Source organism: Rhinopithecus roxellana, chromosome 1 (genome assembly GCF_007565055.1).
Source record: "Rhinopithecus roxellana isolate Shanxi Qingling chromosome 1, ASM756505v1, whole genome shotgun sequence".
In the NCBI taxonomy this organism is placed as follows: Eukaryota; Metazoa; Chordata; class Mammalia; order Primates; family Cercopithecidae; genus Rhinopithecus; species Rhinopithecus roxellana.
Genome location: NC_044549.1, coordinates 30,066,774 through 30,092,408, shown reverse-complemented (window position 1 = coordinate 30,092,408; position 25,635 = coordinate 30,066,774). Strand labels below are relative to the sequence as shown.

General features: G+C 44.2%; 1 long non-coding RNA gene across 1 annotated transcript in view; it reads right to left on the bottom strand.

Moving 5' to 3' along the window:
* Nucleotides 1–25,635, bottom strand: part of LOC104680576 — a 65,186-nt gene that overhangs the window by 37,021 nt on the left and 2,530 nt on the right. The window contains exon 2 of the long non-coding RNA XR_750474.1: nucleotides 19,519–19,662. This is a non-coding gene — a long non-coding RNA (uncharacterized LOC104680576). The remainder of the gene's footprint in view (nucleotides 1–19,518; nucleotides 19,663–25,635) is intronic.

Below are 25,635 nucleotides of genomic sequence, written 5' to 3'. Positions count from 1 at the left end.
TTGCCCATGCTCCATTTTCCTTTATGTCTTCTTGTAGCAGTTCCCACGGACTCACCTTGTTTTCCTTTCTTTGGTCACTAGAAAAAGTATTTCTCTCCCCAGGGATTCTCAGGACTGAGAAAGGCAGTCTGGTTGGCCCTGAATACACACATACTGGCTTTAATGTTGAGTTAACTGCTCTCATTAGTAGACAACAAGATGTCAAATAAAACAATCCTGAAGAACTTGCAAAACACACAGTATTCTTTTTTTTTTTTTTTTTTGAGACGGAGTCTTGCTCTGTCACCCAGGCTGGAGTGCAGTGGCCGGATCTCAGCTCACTGCAAGCTCCGCCTCCCGGGTTCCCGCCAATCTCCTGCCTCAGCCTCCTGAGTAGCTGGGACTACAGGCGCCACCACCTCGCCCAGCTAGTTTTTTGTATTTTTTAGTAGAGACGGGGTTTCACCGTGTTAGCCAGGATGGTCTCGATCTCCTGACCTCATGATCCGCCCGTCTCGGCCTCCCAAAGTGCTGGGATTACAGGCTTGAGCCGCCGCGCCCAGCCAACACACAGTATTCTTAAAGTGTGATCCTGAGTCTAAAATGCCTATTTCCCTTCAATACGGAAAGCCTAGAAAGAAGAACTCAACTTCTCTGTCAGTCCCAGCATACCAAAAGTCCATTTTGTCTTGCATTCAGGAAAGCCTTTTCTTTAAACTGAATCTATAGAACAATAGTTGGTATTCTGCAGTTAATTTGCATCTCTGAAGACCTGATTTCTCCCAGGTCTCACCAAGCAGTGAGTGAGCCCCCCGTGTGTTTCCTGCCAGCCTTTTAAGTCACTTCCTTGGCTGACTTACGGAGCAGTAAGAGTTCACAGGTCTCATGATTCCTAAGTTGCAGGAAAGGGTCTATGACAGCTATCCTTCTCTTAATAAAGTTATTTCTTTTACGTTAAACTTCTGACATTGGGGTAGATTGCATGTAAGGGAAAAGGGAGACACTCCAAATTATCACACAATGATTTAGCCTCTTCCGTGTACTGTTGCAAAATGTTTAGTTTAAATTGCCTTTCTATAATTTATCATTACTTATTTAAGAGAACTATGAAAACAGTATCTCATTCTGTTTAGGTTTTCTGAACTTTGAGCCTCAACAAGTAGTTATCATTTTAAATCTGCAGCTTGACAGCTTGTAAGCAAAAGCATTGAAACTACTCATGAAGGGTCAGAGTAGAATAAATAATTTCATGCAAATGCAAATTTCATTGAAAACTTATTTAAAAGTATTAAATTGGGAGGAGATGGAAGTCTAAGATTTATTTCCCTTACTGATGATAAATAGTAATATTTACTGGCCAATACTGCAAAAGAACTAAAAGATTGTAAAAAATAGTTTTACAGTGCTTTTAAAAGAGAGATTTAAAAGTGGAGGTGAGAGTGAGGATTGGGTTTGTTATAGGCCACTGCCTTCTTTTTTTTTTTTTTTTTTTGAGACGGAGTTTCGCTCTTGTCACCCAAGCTGCAATGTAGTGGTGAGATCTCGGCTCACTGCAACCTGTGCCTCCCGGGTTCAAGCGATTCTTCTGCCTCAGCATCCCGAATAGCTGGGATTACAGGCGCCCGCCACCACGCCCAGCTAATTTTTGTAATTTTAGTAGAGATGGGGTTTCACCACGTTGGCCAGACTGGTCTTGAACTCCTTACCTCAGGTGATCCGCCTGCCTCGGCCTCCCAAAGTGCTGGGATTACAGGCGTGAGCCACTGTACCTGGCCAAGTCATTGTCTTTTACAATGGTAATGCTATAGTCTGACTTCTTCCTAAAGTTCGAACTGCAGAAAAATATTCTACTCTTTGGGTCTATTCTGATGATGTTCTTATGATGGCTTTGAGTCTAGGCCAGGAGTCACTGGAAATAATTCAGGAATTAAATTAACTAATTCTGTAACATCTGGCCCTTTGTAAATGTGTCTGGCTCATTTTTGTGACCACATTGCAATCATCAGCACCATTCTTGGACACTTTAAATTTATTTCCCCTCCTAAGGATTTGTTAGTTATCTACCATTTGTACTGTCATTGCCATCATATTTAATGCAACCAGTAACTTCATCACACACACATCATATTTTCCATGCTTTGTTCCTAATGACATTTATTCCTGCCTTAGGACCTTAGTACTAGCTCTGTCTGCTGTCTAGAATATTCTTGCCTCATTCTTTATGTAATTGGCTCCTTCTTTTTATTCAGTTCTCCATTTATATGTTCCCTCCTCAGAGAGCCTCGGCAATAGGAGACCCTGAATCAGAAAAATAAACAAATAAAATAAAATAAAAACTTGAAAATTACAAGGCTGGGCGCGGTGGCTCAAGCCTGTAATCCCAGCACTTTGGGAGGCCGAGACGGGCGGATCACGAGGTCAGGAGATCGAGACCATCCTGGCTAACATGGTGAAACCCTGTCTCCACTAAAAATACAAAAAACTAGCCGGGCGAGGTGGCGGGCGCCTGTGGTCCCAGCTACTCGGGAGGCTGAGGTGGGAGAATGGTGAGAACCCGGGAGGCGGAGGTTGCAGTGAGCTGAGATCCGGCCACTGCACTCCAGCCTGGGTGACAGAGCAAGACTCCGTCTCAAAAAAAAAAAAGAAAAAGAAAAAGAAAATTACATTTCTTCAATAATGAAACATCAACTATGAAGGTCGAATTGCCAACTTGGGTTTTTTTCTCCCAAAGTCAGAAAATAACAAAAAATAGATTGGATTTTTGATGCCATTTTAATTTCTGTTACTGTGACGAAAACTCAGATTGGATTCACTGTCTCAGAAAGCTATCCCAGGCATGGTGATGCAAAATATAGAGAAAAGGCCAAGAATAAAAATTCTGACATGAAAGTCATCTTAAAAATATTGATAATGGATAGAACATTTTATAAGTTGATCTCAAAAAAAGCTTTATTAGAGTTATGGACCTGTAATTGATTACCAATATATGTCTCTGCTTTACTTCTGAAAACATTGTTTGTTTTGCCTTATAAGCACTGCTGATAATCTGATAAATGATAGCAATCTTGAGCAGAAGACAAATTTGCTGTATTTTATATAGTAACCCACTGCAATAGAGTTAATAGTTTATAGGTTTTCTATAAACTGCCTTTTTTTCTTTCCTGATTGCTACAATTCCAGCTGCATATTCCATATCTGTTTAAAGGAGGATTTTATTTTTTAAACTGTATCTCTGATTTCCACATCTAACATGACTCATTTTTGGCTGCTATGTTCCTGCTCCTTGCAGAAAGATAAAGAGATCGTCTGCTACTTGAACTTTTGTTTAGCTTGTTAGGTATTTAGGTTGACTCTAATGTGCCAGATGTTATCCAGTTGGCAAAACAGTGTTTTCTTACCCATCTGTGTGCTGATCTCGCCATTTAATTATCCAGCTGCACTGTTCTCTGCATCCTTGTATAAATAACAATATTGAAATGTTTTCTAAGAAACGTGCCATTTCTTCTTAGCTTTTACTTCCTTGTCCACAAGGACCTTGGGGTCATCTGCACTTGCCTCCCAGGACTCTATTGTTCTTCTCACATGATATAAAAGCATCACAGTTGCAATATTGACATTCCATCTGTAAGGGTAAGACAGCTCTGAAGCTGACTATATCAACTGAGATTATAGCTTCTAAATTCAGCTAGGCACCACGAAGAGCTTTAGCAAAGATGGTTACCTTTTCTGAAGAATGTACATACATTATTTGTGCAAACTAAGAGCAAGTCATGCTGTACCAGCATTAATGAATGATGAAAGTATTTTCATTTTAAAATCATTTTCCCAATGCCCAAAACCTATTGAAAGTATTTCAGGCCGGGCGCGGTGGCTCACACCTGTAATCCCAGCTCTCAGGGAGGCAGAGGCGGGAGGATAGCTTGAGCCCAGGAGTTCGAGACCTGCCTGGGTAATACAGCGAGACCCCGTTCTCCACAAAAAGGAAAAAAAAAAAAAAAAAAAAAAAAGACAAAAAAAAAGTATTTCAATGTCATTAACTCATGTTATTAATTTATATAATCTTTGAAGTTTATAAATCAAATATTCTATAAAAGCTCATCACTTTCCAAGTAATTATTTAGACAGCATCCTTAGTATTAGCTATTTTTCCTATACAAATGTTAAAACTGAGTGGAAAAGAAAGTAAACAACTCTAGGCTGGGATCAGCGGCTCCACGCCTGTAATCTCAGCACTTTGGAAGGCTGAGGCAGGAGGATCTTTGAGCCACGGGTTCCAGACCAGCCTGGGAAGCATTGTGAGACTGTCTCCTCAAAAACTAAAAATGTCAAGCAGGCACAGTGGCATGTGTGCCTATAGTCCCCGCTACTCAAGAGGCTGAGGCAGGAGGATCACTTGAGCCTGGGAGGTTAGGACTGTAGTGAACTGTGATTGTACCACTGCACTCCAGCCTGGTCAAAAGAGCAAGATGTTTCCAAAAAAAAAAAAAGATTAAATTCTCATGTGGGAAAACATGATACATTTATTTCTCAAGCAAGAAGAATGATAAGGGACCAAAAAAGTAGGGAGAGTTTATTTGTAATGGCTGCTTTGTTGCTTTGTTTAGCAATGTGCTAAAAAAAAAAAAAAAAAATTATTGCTTTCCAGGGCCAGGCTCGGTGGCTCATGCCTATAATCCCAGCACTTTGGGAGGTCAAGGTGGGCGGATCACAAGGTCAGGAGTTTGAGACTAGCCTGGCCAACATGGTGAAATCCTGTCTCTACTAAAAATACAAAAATTAGTTGGGTGTGGTGGCAGGCGCCTGTAGTCCCAGCTAGTCAGGAGGTGGAGGCAGAAGAATTGCTTGAACCCAGGAGGCGGAGGGTGCAGTGAGCCAAGATCATGCCACTGCAAAATTATTGCTTCCCAAAGCAAAGTCAGTGTTTTAGAAGATATGCCATTTAAATATGGTTTTTACCCAATTTATACTATAGATTATTATATCCAAAGCAGATAATGGATTTATATTGGAATCACTAAGAAAGAGACTTACTTTAAAATATTAAATATCAATATTGGGGCCGGGCGCGGTGGCTCAAGCCTGTAATCCCAGCACTTTGGGAGGCCGAGACGGGCGGATCACGAGGTCAGGAGATCGAGACCATCCTGGCTAACACGGTGAAATCCCGTCTCTACTAAAAATACAAAAAAAAAACTAGCCGGGCGAGGTGGCAGGCGCCTGTAGTCCCAGCTACTCGGGAGGCTGAGGCGGGAGAATGGCGTAAACCCGGGAGGCGGAGCTTGCAGTGAGCTGAGATCCAGCCACTGCACTCCAGCCTGGGCGACAGAGCGAGACTCCGTCTCAAAAAAAAAAAATAAAAAATAAATAAATAAATAAATAAATATCAATATTGGAATTTTGCTAAGTCTCGTGGAAAATTATCAAGATGCCTTTAAACTTAAAAAAGTAAATACGTATTTTACAACTAATTAAGACCCAATGATAATACTTTTTGAGTTTGAAACATTCTCCCTATGAAATAGAAGATGTTTGAGGCCGGGCGCGGTGGCTCAAGCCTGTAATCCCAGCACTTTGGGAGGCCGAGACGGGCGGATCACGAGGTTAGGAGATCGAGACCATCCTGGCTAACACAGTGAAACCCCGTCTCTACTAAAAAATACAAAAACTAGCCGGGCGAGGTAGCGGGCGCCTGTAGTCCCAGCTACTCGGGAGGCTGAGGCAGGAGAATGGCGTGAACCCGGGAGGCGGAGCTTGCAGTGAGCTGAGATCCGGCCACTGCACTCCAGCCTGGGGGACAGAGCGAGACTCCGTCTCAAAAAAAAAAAGATGTTTGAAGCAGAAAAAAAGACATTTTTAGATAGCATGAACTTTACTATGCATTTCTTTGAAGTAAGGGGAAGTATTTGAAAGAGAAATGATGCAATATAAGATGAACATGGGATACCATATTGCACCAAAAAACAAAGAGACTATCAAAGACTCACTGGGCATGCTAACATGTACTGTAACAGAACAGCACAAGTCTCATGGCTAGGATAACCTGCACTCTAGAAATTGCTCTTTGGATTTTGTATCCCAGCACATTACACAATGCCTGGTACACATTAGGTGAAAATGCATATTAGTTGAGTTAATAAATGAATAGATATCTGAGAATTAGGAAATAGAGGAACAAAATTTAATCATAGTAATAGAAAGGGAAGTAGGAGCATACTAAAAATAAATGTACCACTTGTAATCTCAGCCCTTTGGGAGGCCAAGGCAGGAGGATCGCTTGAACCCAGGAGTTCGAGACTAGTCTGAGCAACTTAGTGAGATCGCATCTCTACAAAAAATATTTTTTTAAAAAGAAAGACAAAAAAGATTAAAATAAATACATTAAATAAATAAATGTACCTACTTAGATGTCTTTTCTTCTATCCATCACACAATACCGTCTGCTTACTTCACACCACATACCCACACTACCACCCACTACCACTTACCAACCAAAACCCAGACCTGTGACATGTACTTGACATCAATATTCCTTATCTGAGCCAATGGCAAGACTCCTATGGAGACACCTAAACTTAGGCTTGGCAGCAATTAAGAGAACTAAGCCAAGTCCTTAGCATTTCCTTTTTTTTTTTTTTTTTTTTTGAGATGAAGTTTTGTTCAGTCGCCCAGGCTGGAGTGCAATGGTACGATCTCAGCTTACTGCAGCCTCTGCCTCCCAGGTTCAAGTGATTCTCCTGCCTCAGGCTCCTGAGCAGCTGGGATTACAGGTGCCCATCACCACGCCTGGCTGATTTTTGTATTTTTAGTAGAGACAGGGTTTCACCATGTTGGCCAGGCTGGTCTTGAACTCCTGACCTTTTGATCCACCTGCCTCGGCCTCCCAAAGTGCTAGGATTACAGACGTGAATCATCGCACCCGGCCCCTAGCATTTTCTTTATTCATCTATTCAGTCATTTACTCATGACTTAGTCAATGTCTCTGTGCTAGGCCTTTAGTCTAGTGCTAGCAATATAAAGTTAAATAAGATGTAGTCCTTGTAATCTAGGAACTCCCAATCCAGCAAAGCATTATTTTGTAGAATAAAAACTATGCAAGCTATATGAGGTGCTCCGCAAAAACCAAGAAGGGAGGAATCACAGTACATCTTCCTCTCTTCCGTATCTCTTTTGTTCTAATGCGATGTGAATAATAGCACCAATTCCTAGTACTCAAATTTAAACCTCATTATTATAACAAAGTTTAATTCCCATATCTTGTAAGTTCCCCTGAGATTCTAACTTTGCAATGCTTCATATAACTTGCCTTTCCAGTCCCACCAACAACCACCTCATTCTGGTTTTCTCTGTCCCTAGCAAGAAGTCCCACAATAGCCCCTGATCAAAGTAATTTTCCTAAAGCACAACTCTCATCATGCATCTGCCAGGAACACAACTGTGCTATCATTAAATTCTCATCAGTGTTGGCCCATAGGAGTCAATATATGTTTGTTGGAATTGACCCCTGGCTCCTGCTAATGAACTTCCCCATGTGAGCAGAAGGGATTTAATATTCTTAATATCTGCTTCACTGTAGTGTCAAGAATGCTTATGTCCACTAGCTGAGTCTCTCTCTCCTTTGGACATCTGTCTGAAAATTGCCTCTGAATCACATCAAATGAGGTATCATACCTGAATATTCTAACATGCTTAAAAAATGCATTTCATAGGCCGGGTGTGGTGGCTCACACCTGTAATCCCAGCACTTTGGGAGGCCGAGGTGGGCAGATCATGAGGTCAGGAGATCGAGACCATCCTGGCTAATATGGTGAAATCCCATCTCTACTAAAAATACAAAAAAATTAGCCGGGTGTGGTGGTGGATGCCTGTAGTTCCAGCTACTCAGGAGGCTGAGGCAGGAGAATGGCATGAACCCAAGAGGCGGAGCTTGCAGTGAGCTGAGATCGCGCCACTGCCCTCCAACCTGGGTGACAGAGCAAGACTGCGTCTCAAAAAAAAAGAGAAAAAAAATTCATTTTATAAGGTTTTTTATGACCTTTTACCAAAGTCATCTCTAGGACAGTATTTGTGAATTTCATCTCTATTGTGCATCAGAGCTATTGTTCACTGTCTATACAGGGTAATCAATCTGTGTAAACATCCTAATTACTACTTTCGGTATTACTTAGCCTAATATAAAGGTCATGTTGGTTGAATGGTGCTGTGGTCTGAACGTGTCCCCCAAAATTCATGTCTTGGTAACTTAATTACCAAAGCAACAGTATTGGGAGGTAGGGCATTTTGGGAGGTGTTTAGGTCATTTGGACTCTGCCCTGATGGAGGGAGTTTGACCCCTTTTTACCCTTTCTGTCCCTTCTGCTTTGTGAAGACAGAGGGTTCCTCCCTTCCAGGGGATGCAGCAACAAAGCACCATCTTAGAAGTTGAGAGACTGGGGCCTCATCAGCTGACGCCTTGACCTTGGACTTCTCTGCCTACAGATCTATGAGAAATAAATGTCTATTGTTTATAGATTATCCAGTCTGTGGTATCTTGTTATAGCAGCACAAACTGACTAAGACAAACGGTCTTATCTATTCTCTTTAAAACCAATTCCATACATAGACAAAATGGGAAGCTCCCTAGATAATGTGCCCCACACAAGACTGCACCAATTCCAATGGTTTTCTGACACTATCCTGCTATAATTGCTGCTAATTGCCTACATTAGTAGTTCTCCTTAGAGACGAGGGATGATCTAAAACAGGAACCGCAGTCAAGGATGTTAAGGAGACAATAGCTGTGCCATCTAAACATGGACGCCACTGAACATATGTGGTTATTTAGATTTTAATTGACATTAAATAAAGGTTGAGCTCGGTGGCTCATACCTATATCCCAGGACTTTAGGAAGCCAAGATAGGATGATCGCTTGAACCCAGGAATAGTTCCAGCTACTTGGGTGGCTGAGGCAGGAGGATCCCTTGAATCCAAGAGGTTGAGGCTGCAGTGAGCCAGGTTCACGCCACTGCACACCACCCTGGGTGATAGAGCAAGATCTGTCTCAAATAATAACATTTAAAAAAAATTAAATAAAATTTAAAATTTAGTTTCTCAGTCACACTAGCTGTATTTCAGATGCTCAGTAATCACATGTGGCTAGTAGGTACCTTACTGGACAGCAGAGAGTGTGAAACCTTTCCAGGACACAAAGAAGGGAATGACAGACATGGGGCCTACTTGAGGGTGGGGGGCAGGAGAAGGGTAAGGATCAAAAAACTACCTATTGGGAACTATGCTGATTACCTGAGTGATGAAACAATCTGTGAACCAAACCCCTGTGACACGTAATTTACCTATATTACAAACCTGCACATGTAGCTCTGAACCCAGAATAAAAGTGGAAAAAAAATTTCCACCATCTCAGAAAGTTTAATTACACAACACAACTCTGTAATTTAGGGCATCAGCCTGCACTAAAATCACCTTCAGGCCTTGTTTAAAAACAGCTTTCTGTGTCTCAAAGTATCTTATTCAGTAGGTCTGGAGAATTTGCATTTCTAACAAATTTCCAGGTGATGTTGATGTTCCTGGTCAGGATTCACATTTTGATAACACTGACTTAGGGGTTAACATCTCACGTTTCTGAAAAAGAAACATCTGTGTTGGAATCTTAATTCATCTCTTATTAACTGTATGACACTGAGCAATCTTCTGACCATCAGTTTTCTCATCTATAAAACAGGCAAAATCATGAGAATTAATGTGATAATGTAAATATACTGCTTAGTACATATGTGCTCAACAAATGTTAACTGTTATAATTATCTATATCTGCCTGGAATAAGTGTATTATTTACCCAGTTCCCATGCAAAGAGCACAACTAGAGGAAATCAATCAAAAATCAGGATTTGATGGTCGAGTAGGAAGCAAGTACTAGGGCTCAGATCAGCATCAGGGTTCACAGCGAGGTTCCTGGGAAGAGTGTCCCTATGGATAAGATCTTTGGCTCCTGAGGTGCCACCTGTGTTACTGAGTAAAGAAGATCAGAGGGCCAGGCATGGTGGCTCATGCCTATAATCCCAGCACTTTGGGAGACTAAGGTGGGAGGATTGCTTGACCCCAGGAGTTCGAGAGCAGCCTGGGCAACAAACTGCGACCCCGTCTCTACAAAAAATACAAAAAATTAGCTGGGTACGGTGGCACACGCTTGTGGTCCCAGTTACATGAGAGGCTGAGGCAGGGGGATCACTTGATTCTAGGAGGTCACTCGCCCAGGCTGCAGTGAGTTGAGATTGTGCCACTGCACTCTAGCCTGGGAGAGAGAGCGAGACCCTGTCTCAAAAACAACAAAAAGAAGGGCAGAGGAACCTAAGAACGTCCCCAGGTATGGCAACACTGAACACAAAGTTAACAAGTTGCACCTCTTTCTAAGGATACCCTGACCCTCTCACCTTTAATAAAATGAGGGTCTCTCTGCTCCATTTAGACACATTGCATGATGAGTTGGGAAGTTATGTTTTTCTTTCTTCTGGTTGATCTAAATCCATCCTCAGAAGAAAAATGGGAATCTCTTTCAGCCTGATGCACAATCATTAATCCTGTAAATAACAAATTAAGTCCCTTTTCAGTATAGTTTGAATGTCAGTTGCTTAAAATACTTCTAGGCCAAGAAATGCTATTATTAAAAATACAATCTTTGGCCAGGCACGGTGGCTCACGCCTGTAATCCCAGTACTTTGGGAGGCTGAGGTGGGCAGATCATGAGGTCAGGAGTTCGAGACCAGCCTGGCCAACATGGTGAAACCCCCGTCTCTACTACAAATACAAAAATTGGCCAGGCGTGCTGGAGTGCATCCTGTAGTCCCAGCTACTCGGGAGGTTGAGGCAGGAGAATTGCTTGAATCCCGGAGGCGGAGATTTCAGTGAACTGAGATGACACCACTGCACTCCAGCATGGGTGACAGAATGAGACTCCGTCTTAAAAAAAAAAAAAAAAAGGCCGGGCGCGGTGGCTCAAGCCTGTAATCCCAGCACTTTGGGAGGCCGAGACGGGCGGATCATGAGGTCAGGAGATCGAGACCATCCTGGCTAATACGGTGAAACCCCGTCTCTACTAAAAAATACAAAAAACTAGCCGGGCGACGAGGCGGGCGCCTGTAGTCCCAGCTACTCGGGAGGCTGAGACAGGAGAATGGCGTGAACCCAGGAGGCGGAGCTTGCAGTGAGCTGAGAGCCGGCCACTGCACTCCAGCCTGGGCAGCAGAGCAAGACTCCGTCTCAAAAAAAAAAAAAAAAAAAAAAATCTGTTAACACGGGAAAGGATGGCTAATTCTTTTTTTTTCTTTTTGAGATGGAGCCTCACTCTGTCACCAGGCTAGAGTGCAGTGGCACAATCTCAGCTCACCTGGCCAAGAGTGGCTAATTATTTTTAATGTTTTTTTCTTTCTTTTTTTTTTTTTTTTTGAGGCGGTGTCTCGCTCTGTCGCCCGGACTGGAGTGCAGTGGCCGGATCTCAGCTCACTGCAAGCTCCGCCTCCCGGGTTTATGCCATTCTCCTGCCTCAGCCTCCCGAGTAGCTGGGACTACAGGCACCCGCCACTTCGCCTGGCTAGTTTTTGTATTTTTAGTAGAGACGGGGTTTCACCGTGTTAGCCAGGATGGTCTCAAACTCCTGACCTTGTGATCCGCCCGTCTCGGCCTCCCAAAGTGCTGGGATTACAGGCTTGAGCCACCGCGCCCGGCCATGTTTTTTTCTAATTATAAAAATAATGCAGGACCGGACGCGGTGGCTCACTCCTATAATCCCAGCACTTTGGGAGGCTGAGGTAGGTGAATCACCTGAGGTCAGGAGTTCAAGACCAGCCTGGCCAACATTATGAAACGCTGTCTCTCCTAAAAATACAAAAATTAGCCAGGCGTGGTTGCGGGCTCCTGTAATCCCAGCTACTTGGGAGGCTGAGGTGGGATAATTTCTTGAACCCGGGAGACAGAGGTTGCACTGAGCCGATATCGCGCCATTGCACTCCAGCCTGGGCAACAGAGTGAGACTCTGTCTCAAAAAAAAATGATAATAACAATAATGATAATGATAATGCAGATAGCTAAGGCATACGGGGCTTAATATCTAGCTGATAAGTTGATAGGTGCAGCAAACCACCATGGCACACATTTACCTATGTAACTAACAAACTGCATGTCCTGCACACACATGTATCCCAGAACTTAACACAGAATAAAATTAAATTTTAAAAAATAATAATGCACGCTAAAAAGTTCAAATATTACAGAAATGTCTGACATAGAAAATGGCATGCCCAACAATTTCTTCTCCTGTTCTTCACATTATTACTGTATCAAAAATGTCTCATAGCATACACATTGCTCAGAAATTTTTTTTAACTTCAAAATATACGAAAGCTAGGCTGGTTGTGGTGGCTCAAGCCTGTAATCCAGAACTTTGGGAGGCCAAGGTGGGCAGATCAGGTCAGGAGTTTTGAGAGCAGCCTGGCTAACATGATGAAACCCCGTCTCTACTAGAAATACAAAAATTAGTCAGGCATGGTGGTGGGGGCCTGTAATCCCAGCTACTCGAGAGGTGGAGCCTGGAGAATTGCTTGAACCCAGGAGGCAAAGGTTGCAGTGAGCTGAGATCATGCCACTGCACTACAGCCTGGGTGACCGTGAGACTACAACTAAAAAAAAAAAAAGTGTATATATATATATATGTATATATATGTATATATACATATATATATATACACATATATATATATACACACACACACACATACACACACACACATATATATACACATATGCCTAAGCTTTCTTTGCTATGTGATAAGACACTGCTCCATTTCATTTAGTGGCTGGAGAGAATCGGATTGTATTAAGGGACCACAGATTGACCCATGCAGTTTTTTATGGCTGGATAATTGGATATTTGGGTTATTTTAAGTTTTTCACTATTTCAAACTGCAACTATTTATATTTTCTTTTTTTTTTTTCCTCAGATGAAGTTTCGATCTTGTTGCCCAGGCTGGAGTGCAATGGCGCGATCTTGGCTCACCACAACCTCTGCCTCCCAGGTTCAAGCCATTCTCCTGCCTCAGCCTCCCTAGTAGCTGGGATTACAGGCACGTTACACCACGCCCGGCTAATTTTGTATTTTTAGTAGAGACAGGGTTTCTCCGTGTTGCTCAGGCTGGTCTCGAACTCCCGACCTCAGGTGATCCGCCCGCCTAAGCCTCCCAAAGTGCTGGGATTACAGGCATGAGCCACTGCACCCAGCCAATATTTTATTTTTACTAGTGACGGGGTTTCTCCATGTTGGTCAGGGTGGTCTCGAACTCCCAACCTCGGGTGATCCGCCTGCTTTGGCCTCCCAAACTGCTGGGATTACAGGATTGAGCCATCGTGCCTGGCCTTTTTTTTTTTTCCTTTTTTTTTTTTTTTTGAGACAGAGTCTCTTTCTGTCACCAGGCTGGAGGGCAGTGGAGCCATCTCAGCTCACTGCAACCTCCACCTCCTTGGTTCAAGTGATTCTCGTGCCTCAACCGCCCAAGAAGCTGGGATTACAGGCACGCACCACCATACCCAGCTAACTTTTGTACTATTTTATTTTATTTTATTTTATTTTATTTTATTTTATTTTTTATTTGTTTTGAGACAGAGTCTTGCTCTGTCACCCAGGCTGGAGTGTAGTGGCTCAATCTCGGCTCACTGCAAGCTCGGCTTCCGGGGTTCATGCCATTCTCCTGCCTCAGCCTCCTGAGTAGCTGGGACTACAGGTGCCCGCCACCACGCCAGGCTAAGTTTTTTGTATTTTTAGTACAAACGAGGTTTCACCGTGTTAGCCAGGATGGTCTCGATCTCCTGACCTTGTGATCAGCCCGCGTTGGCCTCACAAAGTGCTGGGATTACAGGCGTGAGCCACCGTGCCCCGCAACAAATTAAATTATTTAATTACAATTATAAATTGGTTACCAGTGAACATTTGCCTAGAAAGAATGAGTACCCCAGCCGGGAGTGATGGCTCACACCTGTAATCCCAGCACTTTGGGAGGCCAAGGCAGGCGGATCATGAGGTCAAGCGATTGAGACCATCCTGGCCAACATGGTGAAATCCCGTCTCTACTAAAAACGTAAAAATTAGCTGGGCATGGCAAAGTGCTGGAATTACAGGCATGAGCCACCATGCCCAGCCTGGAGATAATTTTAAATATCTCAATGTGAGGCTGTTTGAGAATGTGAAGCCTGGGTCTCTTTGTGGCAGGCTGTGGTGTTACTTTTCTTGATAATTTTATTCACCGTGGTGGGGAAAAACATATTATTTATCTTTTGTCTGGGTAATTTTTTTCTGTGAGTGATGAACCATCAAAAAAAGTTTTTCGGCCGGGCGCGGTGGCTCAAGCCTGTAATCCCAGCACTTTGGGAGGCCGAGACGGGCGGATCACGAGGTCAGGTGATCGAGACCATCCTGGCTAACACGGTGAAACCCCGTCTCTACTAAAAAGACAAAAAACTAGCCGGGCGAGGTGGTGGCGCCTGTAGTCCCAGCTACTCGGGAGGCTGAGGCAGGAGAATGGCGTGAACCCGGGAGGCGGAGCTTGCAGTGAGCTGAGATCTGGCCACTGCACTCCAGTCTGGGTGACAGAGCGAGACTCCGTCTCAAAAAAAAAAAAAAAAAAAAAAAAAAAAAAAAGTTTTTCTTTTCCTATCTATTTAAAGATTTACAGGCTAGTTGTTTAACTTCCCATATGTTAAGGGTCAAAAATGGATGTGCTGGCCAGGTGCAGTGGCTAAACACAAAAATTAGCCAGATGTGGTGGTGCACACCTGTAATCCCAGCTACTCGGGAGGCTGAGGCTGGAGAATCGCTTGAACCTGGGAGGTGGAGGTTGCAGTGAACCGAGCTCTTGCCACTGCACTCCAGCCTGGGCAACAGAGCAAGATTCTTGTCTCAAAAAAAAAAAAAAAGATGTGCCTATAAAGAGATATGATATGCCTGTTTTACTTATTTATTTTATATTTTAGTAGCCCTGCAAATGCAGGGCCTCAAAAAAAAATTAGGTTAAGAACTCGGAATTGTTCCTCTCCAAAAAAAAATCTTTAGTTTTAGTAAAAGATGAAAGATTTAGCCGGGCGTGGTGGCTCAAGCCTATAATCCCAGCACTTTGGGAGGCCGAGATGGGCGGATCACAAGGTCAGGAGATCGAGACCATCCTGGCTAACCCAGTGAAACCCCTTCTCTACTAAAAAAATACAAAAAACTAGCCGGGCGAGGTGGCGGGCGCCTGTAGTCCCAGCTACTCGGGAGGCCGAGGCAGGAGAATGGTGTAAACCCGGGAGGCAGAGCTTGCAGTGAGCTGAGATCCGGCCACTACACTCCAGCCTGGGTGACAGAGCGAGACTTCGTCTCAAAAAAAAAAAAAAAAAAAAGAAAGATTTATGGGCTGGGTGCAGTGGCTCACGGCTGTAATCCCAGCACTTTGGGAGACTGAGGCGGGCAGATCACCTGAGGTCGGGAGTTCTAGACCAGCCTGACGAACTTGGAGAAATCCCGTCTCCAAAAAAAAGTTTACAACCTCACAAGAGGAAGTATGTAAAGAGGGTCCCTACCAATACACTTCTGGGATTTCTAGATCTATCAATATTCAGAACATTCCCAGTATTGTAATTCAGGGCCTTAATGGAAACAGTTACCATTTATACCACTAAGCATACCTTGTGAATCTTGCCTTTCAGTAAAGTGAATCAGGCCAGTTCTCTGGCACATTCTTGAAGTGTTTGTTAGTACCATGAATGAATTGATTCTGGGGGTGCAGAGAATATTCTGTCTCTATCTTCATCTCTTTATTTTTCCACCGTAAGTTTAGAACAGCTGAGTAAGAACTTCTTCTATCCTTTATTATTGTATTTTTCTCCAATGACAGTAAATGCTTCAAAACCACAAAAGCATGTGGTTCACTGATGCCTTTGCAACTTGTGGTTGATGTTAAAGGGGTAGAAAACAAGAGAGAAAAAGCCTGTGTTCAAAATCAATACACATTGAATTCTAGAGATGCTTTAACTCAGTATAATATTTGAGAGGGGAAACAGGAATAAGGAAATTGCACAGTTGTAATTTTCAACCATAACATAACATCAGCTACATTTTGCTTTCCTTTGAGATACTCAGATGAAAGGCAGGCTTGTGTGAATGCAAAGTATTATTACCTATCTTCTCTTTGAAGCCACAGTTATTTAGTAATCATTCTCATTTAAGTTAGTCTTACTGTTCTATGCATGGCTGTGCTTCAAGCTCAGGAGGAAAGCAATTGTTATCATAAAAGCCACCTTATTTCAGAGCTGGGTAAAATTTAAAGCCACAGGAAAATGAATTATATTTAACAAGAGTTAAGGCTTTTGAGCAAAAGTGCAAACATCCTGCAGAATTAAATTAGCCTGCTTTTAGAAACTCTCACTCATAAATTCCTTGGGATGATTATCTATGTAAAAAAGCCTCATGTACTCATGTTTTCTGTTCCCCAAGTTGTTGGGATACAAGAAATGAAAGAACTCCAGGGGGTGCCATTCACACCAGAGCTGTGTTCCCTAGAGATGGGCAGAACAGCCTTCCACAGCCAGGCTCATGTGGAGGATGATTTGAAAGGAGAGACCAGATGAAGACAAAAGCATCAATAAGGAAGCTACCACAATGATGCAGGTGAGATGAAATGAGATCCTGAATGCAGATAGTCCTAGAGGGTGAAAACGAAGAATCAGCCCTGAGAAACATTTAGGAAGTAGATTCATTAGCGCTTGACTGGTAACAGGGAGAAGGAAGTAAGGATGCTGACGGAGGGAACTGAAAAAATTATCTCAGTCACTGCATCTTACCTAAATCTTTGTGTGCTCCTTCCTTTACTTCAAAGTAGGTCATTATATTTCAGTGGGTTCTTATGATCACAAAGAATAGTTCAGAGCCAGCCTGTTTTCAACTGAAATCGGTTCATTAGGGCCTGCAGTCTCACAACTGCCTCTCTTCCCCAGCAATGTACCAGCAAATGACTTGGGAAATCAACACTAATCAATCTACAGACACTAAAAGTTGTCTTGGTGAAAAACACACTTTGGGAAACTTACCAATGTCCTCTACAACACTCCTTGAATGTTGATAAATACACAGTAATATATCTTGGCTTCAAAAGCACATAAAGAGCCGGGCGTGGTGGCTCAAGCCTGTAATACCAGCACTTTGGGAGGCCGAGACGGGCGGATCTTGAGGTCAGGAGATCGAGACCATCCTGGCTAACACGGTGAAACCCCGTCTCTACCACAAATACAAAAAATTTGCCGGGCGAGGTGGCGTGCGCCTGTAGTCCCAGCTACTCCGGAGGCTGAGGCAGGAGAATGGCGTAAACCTGGGAGGCAGAGCTTGCAGTGAGCTGAGAACCGGCCACTGCACTCCAGCCCAGGCGACAGAGCGAGACTCCGTCTCAAAAAAAAAAAAAAAAAAAAAAAAAAAAAAAAAAAAAAAGCACATAAAGAAATCCTAGCTGGAGCAATTAGGCAAGAGGAAAAATTTAAGGGTGTCCAAATTGGAAAGGAGGAAGTCAAACTGCCCCAGTCAAATACAAGACCATTTGGAAATGAGACGGGAAACTGTCAGGAATAAGGAAATTGCACTGTTGTAATTTTCAATCATATATGATTTGGAAATGATCTTATATTTGGAAAAACCTAAAGATGTCACCAAAAAACTCTTAGAGCTGATACACAAATTCAGTAAGTTGTGGGATACAAAATCAACATACAAGACCTCCCTGGCCAACATAGCAAAAGCCCATCTCTACTAAAAATACAAAAATTAGCCAGGCATGGTTGCGCAGGCCTGTAGCCCCAGCTACTCAGGAGGCTGAGGTGGGAGAATCACCTGAACCCAGGAGGCGGAGGTTGCAGCGAACCAAGATCGCACCACTGCCCTCCAGGGTGAGCAAGAGAGCAAGACTCTGTCTCAAAAAAATAAAATAAAATAAAATCAACAAAATATACAATAAAGCTATAGTCGGCTGAGTGCAGCGGGTCATGCCTGGAATCCCAGCACTCTGGCAGGCTGAGGCGGGCGGACCAATGGAGGCCAGGAGTTCAAGACCAGGCTGGCGAACATGGTGAAACCCCATCTCTACTGAAAATACAAAAATTACCCAGGTGTGGTGGTGCGCACCTGTAATCCCAGCTACTCGGGAGGCTGAGGCAGGAGAACTGCTTGAACTTGGGAGGTGAAAGTTGCAGTGAGCTGAGATCTTGCCATTGCACCCTAGCCTGGGTGATAGAGCAAGACCCTGTCAGATAAAAGAAAATAGAAGTTATAGTAACCAAAACAGCATGGTCTGGCATAAAAACAGATATAGAACAACAGAACAGAATAGATAACCTTGAATTAATCCACATATTTATAGCCAGTTGGCTTTTGACAAAGGTGACAAGAACACACACTGGGAAACGGACAGTCTTCGATAAATGGTGCTGGGAAAACCGGATATGCATATGCGGCAGAATGACACTAGACCGCCATCTGTCACCCTATATAAAAACTGACTCTAAATAGATTGAAGGCTTAAATGTAAGAACTGAAATTATAAAACTACTGGAAGAAAACATAAGAGAATTGCTTCAGGACACTGGTTTGGGCAAAGATTTTATGGATAGGATCTCAAAAGCACAGGAAACAACCCAAAATTTATCCAAAAAAAGGGACTAAATAGGCCAGGCGTGGTGGCTCTGGCGTGTAATCCCAGCAGTTTGGGAGGCCAAGGTGGGCAAATCACCTGAAGTCAGGAGTTCGAGACAAGCCTGACCAACTTGGAGAAATCCCATCTCTATTAAAAATACAAAGTTAGCTGGGTGTGGTGGCAGGCGCTTGTAATCCCAGCTACTCAGGAGGCTGAGGCAGGAGAATCGCTTGAATCCGGGAGGCGGAGGTTGTGGTGAGCCGAGATCGCACCATTGTACTCCAGCCGGGGCAACAAGAGTGCAACTCCATCTTAAAAAAAAAAAGAGGGGACTAATATCTAGAATATACAAGGACCCAAAATACTCAAGAGAAAAAAAAATCGCAATTAAAAATGGGCAAACAAATTTGCGGGACACGCACCTGGAGTCCTAGCTAGTTGGAAGGCTGAGGTGGGAGGATCGCTTGAGCCTAGGCTGCAGTGAGCTGTGATGGCGCTGCTGCAGTCCAAGTCTCACTATTTTGCCCAGGCTGGTCTCAAACTCCTGGGCTCTATCATATTATCCCTCCTCAGTCTCCCAAAGTGCTAGGATGACAGGCAAGGGACACCGCACCGGGCAGGGTGACTATAATTAACAACAGTTTATCATATATTTTTAAATAGCTGGAAGAGAGAATTTTGAATGTTTGCAACCCAAATAAATGATAAGGGCCAGGTGTGGTGGTACATTCCTATAATCCCAGCGCTTTGGGAGGCTAAGACAGAAGGATAGTGTGAGGCCGGGAATCTGAGACCTGCCTGGACTGATAGTGAGACCTCATTTCCACAAAAATTTGAAAAATTACCCAGGCATGACGGTGCATGTCTATAGGTCCAGCTACTTGGGAGGCTGAGGTGGGAGCATCACTTGAGCCCAGGAGTCTGAGGCTGCAGTGAGTTATGATCATCCCATTGCTCTTCAGCCTGGGTAACAGACGGAGACCCTGTCTCTAAAAACAAAAACAAAAACAAAGAAATGATAAATGTTTGAGGCAGTAAATATACTATAATAATCACCCTGATTTGATCATTACATGTTGTACACATGTATGAAAATATCACAATGTACCCCATAAATATGTGTAATTACTGTGTGTCAATTAAAAATAATAATAGGCCGGGCGCGGTGGCTCAAGCCTGTAATCCCGCACTTTGGGAGGCCGAGACGGGCGGATCACGAGGTCAGGAGATCACGACCATCCTGGCTAACACCGTGAAACCCCGTCTCTACGAAAAACTACAAAAAACTAGCCGGGCGACTTGGCGGCGCCTGTAGTCCCAGCTACCCGGGAGGCTGAGGCAGGAGAATGGCGTGAACCCAGGAGGCGGAGCTTGCAGTGAGCTGAGATCCGGCCACAGCACTCCAGCCTGGGTGACAGAGCGAGACTCCGTCTCAAAAAAAAAAAAAAATAATAATAATAATAATAAAATGGATTTTTTGTTTGTTTGTTTGTTTTAGATGGAGTCTCCCTCTGTCGCCCAGCCTTGAGTGCAGTGGTACCATCTCAGCTCACTGCAAGCTCCACCTCCCGGGTTCACACCATTCTCCTGCCCCAACCTCCTAAGTAGCTGGGACTACAGGTGCCACCACCACGCCCGGCTAATTGTTTTTGTATTTTTAGTAGAGACGGGGTTTCACCGTATTAGCCAGGATGCTCTCGATCTCCTGACCTCATGATCTGCCCGCCTCAGCCTCCCAAAGTGCTGGGATTACAGGCGTTAGCCATTGTGGCCGGCCATAAAATGGATTTTTAAAAAAGCATTTGAATCTGTTTAACAAACTTGAAATAAACTAGAGCCGGGTGCAGTGGCTCACGCCTGTAATCCCAGCACTTTGGGAGGCCCAGGCGGGCGGATCACGAGGTCAGGAGATCGAGACCATCCTGGCTAACACGGTGAAACCCCGTCTCTACTAAAAATACAAAAAATTTGCCGGGCGAGGTGGCGGGCGCCTGTAGTTCCAGCTACTCGGGCGGCTGAGGCAGGAGAATGGCCTGAACCCGGGAGGCGGAGCTTGCAGTGAGCCGAGACCGCGCCACTGCACTCCAGCCTGGGCGACAGGGCGAGACTCTGTCTCAAAATAAAAATAAAATAAAATAAACTAGGGACACAGGGCTGCCCCAGTGGTTGTACAGATTGTAGTCTCTCAGAGAGGGACTTGAGAAAGGCCAAGAATTGGGCTGAAATAAAGCTCAGGAGCCATTTGCCAAGCTCTGTGACCTCACTCACAAATTGCAACAGCCTGGAGGAAGTGGCAACTTTTTTCTAATTGGTGCGCTTAAGTCTTTTTGCAGTTTGTCAGTCCCAAAGTGTTTTTTTTTTTTAAATGTATACAAAATTTCATATGTGCTAATGATGGCCCTAGGACACAATTCATTTGGCACTTAGCATAGGAAGAGAGTCAAAAAGTGAAAACCTAATAACCGAGAAATGATCCTGCTGGAGCACAATTAATTGGGGGTTCAGAGCGTGGCACTAGTAGCGGAAGAAAAAGGAAAGCATATTAGGGGATTTCCTAGATGTATTACTGTTTTTGTTTTGTTTTGTTTTGAGAGGGAGTCTGGCTCTTTCACCTAGGTTGGAGTATTGCACAATCTCAGCTCACTGCAATCTCTTCCTCCCAGGTTCAAGCAATTCTCCTGCCTCCTGAGTAGCAGAGATGACAGGCGTGCGCCATCACGCCAGGCTAATTTTTGTATTTTTAGTAGGGACGGGGTTTCACCATGTTAGCCAGGCTGGTCTCAAACTCCTGACCTCAAGTGATCCGCCTGCCTGAGCCAACCAAAGTCCTGGGATTACAGGCGTGAGCCATCACACCCAGCCTGTGTTACCGTTTTAAACGAACATTTCAAAGTGTAAGCATTGTCACTGAAGCCGATCTGTGGGGTCTGAAGGTTATACAGTTCTGGTGGTCCCTCTATAAGAAAAAAATAGATACATGTAATTATGAATGCAAGCTTGCCAGGGCCCTGACAGCAACTTGGAATGGGCCAGTGCAAGTAAAGGACCTGAAACTTAATTAGCTTCACGGTAAATCTGTCCCCTGGTTAGAAAGTCCTGTTCTTTAAAGTAAATGTCTAAACAGGATGTGGTGGTGCACACCTGTAACTAACTACTCAGAAGGCTAAAGCAGGAGGATCTTTTGATTCCTGGAGTTCAGGAGTTTGAGACCAGCCGGAGGAATGTAAGGAGATCAACCCAACCACCTCCAATATTTTATTTTATTTTAAAAAAAGAGGATGCCTACAGAAAACAAGTATTTGAGTCAATGATACTGTTTACTGGCATTTTCATGGTAATTAAGGACCAAAGCCACCTTTTTTTTATGGAGTCTCACTCTGTCCCCCAGGCTGGAGTCCAATGGCATGATCTTGGCTCACCTCAACTCCGCCTCCCAGGTTCAAGCAATTCTCCTGCCTCAGCCTCCGGAGTAGCTGGGATTACAGGAACGCGCTACCATGCCTGGCTGTTTTTTTGTATTTTTAGTTGAGACGGAGTTTTGCCATGTCGGCCAGGCTGGTCTCAAACTCCTGACCTCGAGTGATCCGCCTGCCTCGGCCTCCCAAAGTGCTGGGATTAGAGGCGTGAGCCACCACACCCAGACTCACCTTCTTCTTTTTAGTGCTTAAGATATGGCCGGGCGCCGTGGCTCATACCTATAATCCCAACACTTTGGGAAGCCGAGGAGGGCGGGTCACTTGAGGTCGGGAGATGGAGACCACCCTAGCTAACAGAGTGAAACCCCGTCTCTACTAAAAATACAAAAAATTAGCCGGGTGTGGTGGCGCATGCCTGTAATCCCAGCTACTCGGGAGGGTGAAGCAGGAGACTCGCTTGAACCAGGGAGGTGGAGGTTGCGGTGAGCCGGTATCTTGCCATTGCACTCCAGCATGGGCAACAAGAGCGAAACTCCGTCTCACAACATTAAAAAAAAAAAAAAAAAATTGGCCGGGCGTGGTGGCTGGCGCCTGTAATCCCAGCTATTTGGGAAGCTGAGGCACAAGAATCGCTTAACCCCAGGAGGCAGAGGCTGCAGTGAGCTGAGGTCGCGGCACTGCACTCCAGCCCAGGCTGTAGAGCGAGACTCTGTCTCAAAAAAAATAAAAATAAGGTATGAAGGAAGGGAGGAAAGGAGGGACGGAGGGAAATTGTTTATAAACAAATAGGTTTGGGTTTTCTTGTTGTTTTTGATGATACCAGCTCTATCATCTACCTACAACTTTTCCCTTTTTAAACAAAAGTTACTAACTAACCTCATGGTCTGTCTTACTCCCTAAATTTAATTTTAACTGACTCACCTATTTCCTTTTTATTTCCTAAAGTAAAATAACCACTAAAACAGCAATGATTATCCACTATAGGAGATACTACAAGGTGGAATTATTATAAATTAGGTGTGTCAAGTTCTAGTGTACTTGTTAAAATACTAGTCTCTTGGACATGGGAAAAGAGGTATTTTCATGCACTGTTATAAATTGGTGAACTCTATATAAATATTAAATAAACCCAGCTTTTGACTCAGCGCTTCTGGAATACACAGCAGAGAGATACAGACAAGGGTTCCCTTCCTCCCCACAGCCACACCTCCTGCCCCCTCTCTCCATTCAGTCAGACAGGAAACAGTGTTACATATGAATCAATGCTGGTTTATTTTCTGTAGATGCAGATTAATGATTTTGGAAGACTCACTGCCTCCGGGTAAACTAAAGGACACATTAATTCAGCTCATTTTATTCAATTAAAACTTTTTTTAGGAAAAAAAAAAGCAAAACGAAAAAGCTGGGTTTAGGGGTATTGGCCTTTAGACCCAACTAGCTACTCGGGAGGCTAAAGTGGGAGGATCACGTGAGACCAGGAGTTTCATCTGGGACCAGCCTGGGCAATATAGGGAGACCTCTTAAAAAAAAAAAAAAAGGAAAAGGAAAAATGAAAGACAACCCAGCCACAATACCCCTACATCTCTCAAATTCATTCCTCTTCAAATTTCTCTCTCTCTCTTTTTTTCGGTCTTTTTTTTTTTTTTGAAACAGGGTCTCACTATGTTACCCAGACTGGAGTACAGTGGCACGATCTCGGCTCACTGCAATCTCCACCTCTTGGACTCAAGCCATACTCCCACTTCAGCCTCTGGAGGAGCTGGCACCCGTGCGTGTGCCACCACGCCTGGTAATTTTTTGTATTTTTGGTAGAAATGGGGTTTCACTATATTGCCCAGGCTGGTCTCGAACTAAGCTCAAGCGATTCTCCTGCCTCCCAAAGTGCTGGGATTACTGGCATGAGCCACTAAAGCCACCACGCCCCGCTCTTCTGATCCCAACATGTGCTGTGCCAGACACTGTGTTCTCCAGACACGCCCACAACCCTCTAAGTAAAAGCTATTATTTTCATCAGCCTCATTTTACAGATGAGAAAAGAAAGAGACCTAAAGTTTATTGCCCAGGTCACACAGCTAGTGAAGGGGAGACAGGGGTTTAAATCCTGTCTGGCTAGCTGCTAAAGCCTTACATTTAAAAATCAGTCAGTCTGGCCTGGATTTGGTGTCTGTGCTTTTATGTTTTATTTTTTATTTTTATTTTTATTTTTTTGAGACAGAGTCTCGCTCTGTTGCCCAGGCTGGAGTGCAGTGGCGCGATCTCGGCTCACTACAAACCCTGCCTCCCGGATTCATGCCATTCTCCTGCCTCAGCCTCCCGAGTAGCTGGGACTACAGGCGCCCACTACCACGCCCGACTAATTTTTTGTATTTTTAACAGAGATGGGGGTTTCACCGTGTTAGCCAGAATGGCCTCGATCTCCTGACCTCGTGATCCGTGCGCCTCGGCCTCCCAAAGTGCTGGGATTACAGGCGTGAGCCACTGCGCCCGTCTATGTTTTATTTTTATTTTATTTTTTATTTTGAGATGGAGTCTCACACTGTCGCCCAGGCTGGAGTACAATGGCGCAATCTCCCCTCACGGCAACCTCCACCTCCTGGGCTCAAGCAATTCTCCTGCCTCAGCCTCCGGAGTAGCTGGGATTACAGACATGTGCCACCACGCCCAGCTAATTTTTGTATTTTTAGTAGAGACGTGGCTTCACCATATTGGCCAGGCTGGTCTTGAACTCCTGACCTCGTGATCCACCTGCCTTGGCCTCCCAAAGTGCTGAGATTACAGGCGTGAGCCACCATGCCCGGCCCTGGTGTCTGTGCTCTTAAACACAGTCCATACTTCCTCTCCAGTCTCAAGGCTGCTCAGTAGCCTCCTAACTCACCTCTGTGTCCTCTGATCATCCCCACTTCTTTCTCATTGAAGTTGAGAGAGCTTTACAAAATGCTCATCAGAGTCAGCCCATCCTTACCCACACCTTGAATATTTCAGTAGCTTCCCTGTGGTCCTCAACCTAAAGATCAGAAGGCCTACCTATTCTACTCAGCTCACACTTAACCCCTCCCTCTCTGAGCTCCAGCCCCACTGCTCTTCTTTCAGTCCCTGATCATGCTGAGCTGCCTCAGGAGTGGGGTGCCTTCTCCCCAGAGCTCATCCTTCCCTTCCCCTATTCAGTTAGTTCAGTTCCCCACCTCCTTTAGATCTGATACTTTTCTGACTTGAAAACTCCTGTTGCAGGGCAGGGCAAGGGGCTCACGCCTATAATACAAGCACTTTGGGAGGCCAAGGAGGGAGGCTCACTTAAACCCAGGGATTCGAGACCAGCCTGGGCAACAGTGAGACCTTATCTCTATAAACAAAACAAAATAAAAACCTCTATTGTAGGCTGTCATACATAGGGAATTATCCTGCTTTGCAAGGGTCATAATTGAACAGTTTGCATTTGTTTTGATTATACATATAAATAAAATATATTTTGAAAGCATGTGGGCCGGGCGTGGTGGCTCATGCCTGTAATCCCAGCACTTTGGGAGGCTGAGGCAGGCGGAGCACTTG